This window comes from Cricetulus griseus, chromosome 2 (assembly GCF_003668045.3).
Source record: "Cricetulus griseus strain 17A/GY chromosome 2, alternate assembly CriGri-PICRH-1.0, whole genome shotgun sequence".
Lineage (NCBI taxonomy): Eukaryota > Metazoa > Chordata > Mammalia > Rodentia > Cricetidae > Cricetulus > Cricetulus griseus.
Window position 1 is genome coordinate 134410597 of NC_048595.1, and position 6342 is coordinate 134416938.

Here is a 6342-nt window from a genome sequence, read left to right on the forward strand (position 1 = left end):
CGAAACCGGAGGACACAGTTCACCCGCAGGGGGGCGCCCGCGTCGGGGGCGGGGTCTGTGCCTAGCAGCCAGAAGAGTTTCCAAAGGGGATTTCCTGCCTTCTGAGAAGTCGACACCCTGAGAGGTCCAGGAGCTCCTGTCTAGAAGTGAAGATTTTGGGAAATAGAGGGGACCTTGATGGAGGTGGCAGTGGTGATTACACAGGCACACACATCAATGCTGATAGCGGTAATAACTACCACTTAAAATAACAACTGCTAGTTAGGAAGTGCTATCCTCCCTGCCACCGCCCCCCCCCCCAAACCCCCAGCTCTATCCTTGGCAGTCTCTGCATTACTCATTTCTCGGGTTCCTTTTTGCTTACTACAGCTTATTGCAGGCTTGGCCCTGCATATAAGAAACCAAACCTACTGTATTCTTGGTGCTTAAACCTCACTACACTTCTGACTGTTGAAAAGGAAGGTTTTCAGACAGGATGTGTGTCCTAGGCTCCTACTGAATAGTAAAAACTGTGTGACCTTCGAAATTATCAGTGTTCTAGCTTTCTGAGGATTTGAGTTGTGGGCAATTTCCAATACTGCTTATGGACCAGCTAGCTTGAACACCTTCTTGATGGGCAGGAGCCTGACATTAAAAGAAGATGCACATAAAACAAATCTAAAAAATAAATTTTCCCTCAGTATGTATAGGACCTTTAGCAGACACATTTTCATATTTTCATGTAAACTACATACAGCCTCCCATATACTTCAAGATATTTTCTAGATGTGTTTTAATGCCTAATGCATGTAAACATTTTGTAAATGATGGTTAGGGTATATTTTTAGGGATTAGGAACAAAGGAAAAAGTCTTTAGATGTACTGTCCAGATACAATTAATTTATGTATAATTTTTATTTTAAGTTGTTTAAATTCACACATCTCACAGATAAGGAGATCCTACTATGTGTTATATGTGCTCATATATACATTATGAATGTGAATGTATTTTGTGACCTATATGTATTTAAGACTATCAACATGAAAAAGTAAGCCTCGGTGTGTGATGGTTGTCACTTGACAACATTGGTTGTCAATTTGACCCATCTGGGAAGATGGAACCTCGAAAGAAGAACTGGCCATTGGTGACCTGATCACATCTGTGAGGATATTCTTCTTGAATGCTAATTGGTGTAGGTGAGTCCACCTCATAGTGGGCAGTACCAACCCTGGGCATGTGGGATTGGGCTGTCTAAAAGGTGGCCTGGGAGCAAGCCAGGAATCATATTTTTCTAGGGTCTCTGCTTCAAGCTTTCACCTTGATTTCTTGTTTTGGCTTTGCTGTGATGGGCTGCAACCTGTGTGCTGAAGTGTGCTCCTCCTTGAGTTGCTTTTGGACATGGTGTTTATCACAGCAACAAAAAAAGAAGTAGGGCACTAGGTTACTCAGCTATATAAGTCCTTCAGTTCTGCCTCAGACCTGTGGGCAGAGACTTTAATTATTAGTGACATAATTATTCAACATGTCTGCCCTAGTTTGCCTTCTATTGCTGTAATAAACCCAACTAAAAACAACTTGGAGAGGAAAAGATTTATTTAACTTACACTTTCAGACTCAGCCTACCATTGAGGGAAACCGAGGCACCACACGTCCAGAAACTGGAGACATGAACTGCAGCAGAGACCACAGAGGAACACTGCTTACTGGTTTGTTCTGCAAAGCTTGTTCAGCCTGCTTTCTTACACAGCCCAGGACCACTTGCCCAAGGTTAGCACTGCCCACAACATGCTGGGCCCTCCCACATCAATCACACTGATCAAGGAAATGCCACCTCGGACTTTGCATACACAATAAGCTGGTGAAGGCATTATCTCAGTTGAGGTTCTTTCTTCCTGTATGACCCAAGCTTGTGTCAAGTTGTCAAAAACTAATGAGCACGGTGTCTGTGTAGTGAAAGAAGTGATGAAAAGTCAGTTTCCTAAAGCAGTTTCCCCAGCATTTTTACTTCGCACCAACTGCCCATGCGTGTAAACCCAGACAACTTCTCTGGGAGGCAACCCATGTTCATTAACTCAAGTGACTTAACACATCACGTTGACTAGTGTTCTGATATTAGTTTCCAATTCCCAATAATAGTTGTCCAATGCATGGATCAATGAATAAACCAGAATTTTGAATTTGAGCTTTTCTGCTTTGAATTTTTCTTTGGGCAGTCGGTTCACTCTCCCCAAACTGCATTACATATAATGGGAAAAAAAAAAATTCGAAGTACCACTCACAGGAGACTGTGTAGATATCCCGAAGAGCATCTGCATAGTGGTCAGCCATCCAGCTGTGAAAGGAACAAACAACTCCATGAGCAATATGCAGTAAGTCCAGGGATGCACTAGCTGGAAGAAAGAAGAGAAAAGGCAAAAGAGTGTAAACAACATTTGTTTGGTGGAAAAAGAGAAATAAAAAGGTACATACAATAGCAACTTTTTGACAAAAGCCTCTGATGAGAAGATTCATTTAACTTTATGTGTATGAATGTCTGCCTGCCCTCATGTATGTATATGTGTGTGCGCACTACATGCATGTCTGGTGCCTGGGAAGACTAGAAGAGGATGCTGGGTCTCCTGGAACTTTGGTTACAAGTGGTTTTGAGCTGCCATGTGGGAGCTAAAAACTGAACTCAGGTCCTCTGCAAGAGCAGTAAATGCTCTTAAACTCTGAGCCATCTCTCTTGTTCAGAGCAAAAACCTTTGGAAAGATAAAGCCACAATTTAGAAAAATTAGTTTCTCATATAAGGCAGGTGTGAATGGAATTGATGTTGGATTAGGAAAGAGTGAATTTGTCCACTGTATCTCTTGCTATTTTATTATGTTTTTCAGTTAAAAAATGAGATCAGTAAAGAATCGTAGCACATGCCTGTAATTCCAGCATATGGAAGGCTGGGCAGGAAAGTTCTACATTTAAGGGCATCTGGGTAAATCAGTGAGTTTGAGGCCAGTAGAGATATCACAAAATTTTGCCTCACAAAAATAAAATGAAGGCAGGTAAAGTGTTTTATGTGAAGGAGTTTGCTGCCAAGAACTCACATGGTTAAAGGAAAGCATTCACTCCCTCAAGTTGACTTTACAAGTGTTCCATGTTGCGAGCATGTACACACACACACACACACACACACACACAAACAAAATCAATTGCATATTGAACTGATTATAATTATACAGATTATAGCTATATATACATATATATACATACATATATATCTAATTATACAAATCATTGATAGAAAATACACTGGGAACACTGACAAGAACCAATGGAACATTACTATTAGGGTATTTTTGGTAGATATATTTGCTGTGTGATACTGAAAGTATTTATGTCTCTATTATAAGACAAAGAAAAATGAACAAGAATATTGATGCTGAACTGTGATGGTCATTGTGGCTCATAAAAACATGAAGTTGCAGAAGCCAAGAAAGGATCATCCATGTGGAAAATTCTGTTCACTGGAGGATATTAAAAGTAAACTAGGACAGAGAGATACAGAAAAATTAAAGGGACATAGGAAGGAACAGGAGTCTCTCATCTGAAGTCTGATTGCAGTCTCTGGCTCAGAGGGAAGAAGCAAGTCTAGCATGGCTAACAGCCTTCTCCATGAAGGTTGCCTACATAAAGACATTCCTTTTACGTAGAGATTGCTAAGAAGCATGCTATAATAACAGTGAACTGTGCTCAAGGCCTAGATGTGTATGACCACACACTGCCTTTTCATTTCCCCACTAGAAGCCTATAATTTTCTAGGAATCTCACAAGCAAAACAAGAAACTCCATTTACATGAAAAGCTATGAACTAACTGCCTGGAACTTTTTGTTATCTACTAGACAAGTGACAAAAATTTCAAAGCCCCAATTTGTAGAAATGTAAGCTTTTATACCATTCTCCAGCTGTAGTAATTTTATAAACCCCAAAACTGTTAGATGTGTTCTACCTATAGACCGGTATAACTTAAAAAAAATAAAGCTCAACTTACATCAAGAATATTGTAAAAGAAATTAAGACAGAAAGCCAACAAATGTGAGAAGGAGATGTAGCATGTATATACAAATATGACAAAAAGAAAATCCTTTTGGACTAGAAAGTATTTTATATGATAAAATAGAGTTTTGTTCTACACATAAAATATTGCCCTAAACTAGAAATAAAAGCAAGGACGTAGCCAGATGCTTAAAATTTGTTAGTTTGTAAAAAGAAATAAAGGTTTGTGAAAAATAAAACTTAAATAAAGATTGCATAGATGTGACTAACTATTATAAGTTCCTGAGGTCAAAATTAGATACGACAAAATAAAATTAAAGCATAATTGTTTATAGACAGCAATAAGATTTTCTTAAAATTCTGATCTGTTCCTAATGACATTTACCAAAAACACTAGCTTGGAAAACAGATTTTGCACTTTATCTAGACAATTACTTAGGTTTTCTACTAGTTTTTCCAGCTGTTAACTATTTAAGAAACAGAATCTTAACAAAGTGAAGATGTATTCTACAGTCTTTTTTTCCCCTAAGCTTTAAGTATATACTGTCAAAAATTAAAATAACTGTTCGTTCTTCAAATATGATATAACTGATCATATGGGCATTCAATATTCATTCTTTGAGGCTGAAGTCAATGAGGATAAAGAAACTAAGAAGATAGTCAATAATGTGGCCTTTGACTCAAGTCATTCAGGTCCCAGAAAATGTTGGGAAACCTTTAAAAGGCCTTACAGCTCTGGCAACTCACCCTTCAGAGAGATCATGGAGACCAACTTGGACTCTAGCCATTCTACAAAGAAAAGATCATTGGAGAGAAAAATATCCTCAGGACTTACATGAAAGTCACATGGATAACAAGACCTTGACCTATCCCAGTAGATGACACAACTGGTCATGGAAAAACTAAAGGACCCAAGAGGCTCTTCATAAGTCCCCAAAACCAACCCCTAAGGAGGTGCAGGTGAACTTAATAAATAGAGGAAAGGTCGTTTTGATTATCTACTTGGTCTAAACACACAATAGGGAAGCAAAATTCAAAGACTGGAGTAACTAGAAGTGATAAAAAACAAAATGAGCTAGAATTTTTAAAGGACTCGGAATACTATTCTAAGCTGTTATAGAATCACTTCTTGGTATGATCATATGGCTTCTATTTTATATTATCTATAGGGCTATAGGGTTTCAGTTGTCATATTAAAACTCTTACTAAATATTCTAAACAAGCGTAATTTAAATGATACAGCCCAGAATTTCACTTAAATGTGAAGAAAAACCAAAATGGTACAATTATACAGAATTGTATGGCTTTAAATACCTCTGCTTTGGGAGACACTTGCACTATTCCTAAGATGGACTTCTGCATGTATATTCCAGATGAATGTCTCATCTGCTTTACACAATCTACAAAACAAGGTTCAAACCTGTTAGTTTTGGATGGAATGGGAGAACTTCAAAGGACATTAAGACAGGTTGCCACAGCCTACGTAGTTTATTGGAAGAATTATTAATACCATGGACAGACAGAAGAGGAGCAACAGTGTGCAGGGGTTCCAAAGAAAAATCAGGTCCTTGTACCAGAGAGAGAGAGTATGACAGGGTCTCTAAGGAGAATCTGAGTACACATGACAGAGGAGGAAGTGTCTTCTTACACCTTTTAAGAATGGAAAATGGTTTCACAGCAAGAGCTTGCAAACAGGCTCTTTGATTTCCAGGCAAGATGTGGCACCCCTATAAAGCAAACTCATCTCCCAGGTGAGATGTCAAGGCACTGATAAGCCAGCTGAGTCAGGATTCATACAATGCTACAGTAAGTGCCTGTCAGCATCTCAGAGAGGTCTGAGGAGAGACTGAGTGCTAACTGTGAGTTCTTACATATCCCATCAGGCACCACTATCTTTTTAATGTTAGAATTAGATCTCCATATATTCTTGTGCAAATGCCTTATCCCTTTCATAATTTTAATAGTAATTCAATTAGTCTTCAAACTTTGTGTGCTTAACTGCTGTCCTGATTTTATCTCTTTTCACTTATAGATCATCTAATTCTCAGATGCTCGTAGAGCAGTCACTTCATATACCTGGGTTACTTCACTTGCTCTCTGAGTTCTAAAAGTCAACAAGAGTGAAATTCTATGTCCCATTTCATCCATAAGTACTCAGAACAACCCAATGCCCATTTCAGAAATTATTTTGGGGTCTCATCTCTTGAGGGAGGACTGTTTGGTAGCAGGCTTGGAATTTAACTGGGACTGAGACCCTCCTTTATAATCAAAAGCTTGTAAAACTGAGGACAGGAACTGCAGGATTCTGCTTGCTAATTAGAAGAACAGATC

The 6342-nt window shown here is 38.7% G+C and overlaps 1 long non-coding RNA gene across 1 annotated transcript; it reads left to right on the plus strand.

Annotated features, from left to right (window-relative positions):
* Positions 1-70: 70 nt before the first annotated feature.
* On the plus strand, positions 71-2162 carry LOC103160149. The gene is made up of 3 exons (XR_003481905.2): positions 71-228; positions 1012-1176; positions 1593-2162. It is a non-coding gene; the product is annotated as an uncharacterized LOC103160149 (long non-coding RNA).
* The last annotated feature ends 4180 nt before the right edge of the window (positions 2163-6342 follow it).